The 2,594-nt window shown below is 40.2% G+C and overlaps 1 pseudogene; it reads right to left on the minus strand.

The window, feature by feature from the left end:
* The window catches only part of LOC105822801, a 27,945-nt pseudogene continuing 25,351 nt past the window's right edge, over positions 1-2,594 (minus strand).

The following is a 2,594-nucleotide window of genomic DNA, read 5'->3' on the forward strand; positions in this document are numbered from 1 at the left end:
CTAATACTGTGAGTCTGGAAGAGACTAGCTATGGGACCCATTTCTTGTCTTCAGCTGTGACTGTGCAATATCAGCAAGAGCACTTTGTATCTTTTCCAGAAGCATGTCCCCTTGATAAACAACATCCTCCAGACATGTGGCAGCTTCATGGTTTTCTTCTTCTAGCTTATATAAGCTAGCAGCCTGCAAAGCAGCTGTAGATTCTTCACTGGGTAAGGAATCTATCAAAACGTCAATGTTTTTGTTGTTCATGCCATCAGTACTGCAGAAAAGCTGGGCATATTATTCTGTAGTGTTAGCTGGTTGGTCTTCGTTAATTGCTGTCTGAGTATTATTAAAAGAGGCAGGAGAACCACGTTGCTGCAACACTCCAATGGCATTACGAAACTGATCTGCACGAGTTCACCACATCTTGCAGTTGCATGAGCCAATCTGAGCTTTCTTATCAAAGGTTCTAGCAAAACAAACTTTAAAAGAACCTATGGGCCGGGGGCGGTAGCTCACACCTGTAACCCTAGCACTCTGGGAGGCCGAGGCGGGTGGATTGTTTGAGCTCAGAAGTTCGAGACCAGCCCGAGCAAGAGCGAGACCCCGTCTCTACCAAAAATAGAAAGAAATTAATTGGACAGCTAAAAATATATAGAAAAAATTAGCCGGGCACAGTGGCGCATGCCGGTAGTCCCAGCTACTCGAGAGGCTGAGGCAGGAGGATCGCTTGAGCCCAGGAGTGTGAGGTTGCTGTGAGCTAAGATGATGCCACGGCACTCACTCTAGCCAGGGCAACAAAGTGAGACTCTGTCTCAAAAATAAATAAATAAATAAAATAACCTATGTATTCATTCGCTATTCTTGCTGTACTTATGTAAATGATCAGCTCAAGTTTGATGAGATTAAACTTATTTTATAAACAAAAGTCTTACTCGATTCCCTTTGGTAGAAATGATGATGACTATAAGGAAAAAAACTATGTTTCTGAAGAAAAACTATTAGATTGTAGCCCTGTTCATTGTTTTTGGGTTTTTATTATTTATCTGTAGACTCGACTAGATCCTGAATTCTTCTAGTTTCCTCCAGTATCTGGCTACAGCTCTCCAACTAAAAATAAGAACTGCTATGTTCCTGAAGCCCTATAAACTAGACAACTAAATGTGAATTTCAAGGGACACAGATGTGTTGGCCACACAGAGAATTCACCAAAATGTCTCCTGCCATAAGCAGAGACATTCAAGCTGCCAGTCAGGGTGAAAGTTAATGACTTCATGCTGTGGACAGCTTTTCTCAAGTCATCAGAACAAGACTCCCCATTATAATGAGACTCTTGCCCCTCTTAATGTTTCCTTGCTTGGGTCTACTTTTTTCACTTGGCAGGATAATGCTGTAGTTAGAATTTCACAATCGGTAGCTTCTGCAGGTAAATTGACGAAATGCTGGATCTGTTATGCCAAACCCATATCTTTACATGACCTGAGGAATCCTGTAGTCCACCTAGTGGGTAACTTTAGCAACTTCTCTAATGCAACTGTTGTTCAAATGGTACTAGTGGTCTCTTTCACAGAGTGAGACTTCTAGACCCATGTCTTCTCACTCCCTGCTTTAATTTAACACACTCATGGGATGCTAGATTACATACTAGTTGAACAGGGGAGAGTCTGTGCAGTTGCTGACACTTCTTGTTGCACATGAATAAATAACGTGAGTAGAGACTCAGTTGAAAAATTAACAAACAGGCTACATGGTTAAAACAGGTAGTCTCCTCATCTGGCTCATTCTTTGACCTGTGCGATTTTAACTGGTTTAGTTCATAGGGATCCTGGCTAAGGATCTCCAAACTCTTGGTATTATTCTCCTCTAGTCATAATAGGGTCTCCTCCCTGGTGTGCTAAATCCTCTCAAAAAGTCTTAAATGGCTACGTGCAGCCATTTGCTGAATGCTGAATGGTCTCTCTGGCTAGAATGATGAAAACTTCATGAAACACGTGATAATGAGGACACCACAGCCTCCCCAACCTTCAGCAACGACCACCCAGATTAGTCAGCAGCCATCAACATTAAGGCAAGACCCTCCATCAGCAAAAAGGTTATGACTTGTTGAAAATTCAGATGACAATTAGCATTTTTTAAGCAATATAGTATTTTAAATTAAGGTATGTACGTCTTTTTTTAGGCATATGCTATTATTGCACACTTAATAGACTACAGCATAGTATAAACATAACTTTCTGATGCACTGGGAAACAAAAAAATTTGTGTGACTTGCTTTCTTGTGATATTTACTTTATTGCAGTGGTCTGGAACTGAACCTGCAACATCACCAAGGTATGCCTCTATGTGTATGTCTGGATTTACAGAGAGAACAGCAAATTTTGTAAATTGAAACTAATGACTTATGGAACACCAGAACACAAAAGTTGTAGTGTTAATAACTATTATTTTTAACCCACAAAACTATAATTAGCCCACTTTTGTGCTAGTTATTTAACTTTTTATAGACATAAAAAGGCTGTCTTGGAAAAAAAAAACTTACATTGAGAGACTGTTTTTGACTAGAACAGTAGCAATGGAGATTAAGAGAGGAGGAAAGACTTGAGAGATTT

The sequence above is a fragment of the Propithecus coquereli genome, unplaced genomic scaffold, assembly GCF_000956105.1.
Source record: "Propithecus coquereli isolate 6110/MARCELLA unplaced genomic scaffold, Pcoq_1.0 Scaffold64, whole genome shotgun sequence".
NCBI lineage: Eukaryota > Metazoa > Chordata > Mammalia > Primates > Indriidae > Propithecus > Propithecus coquereli.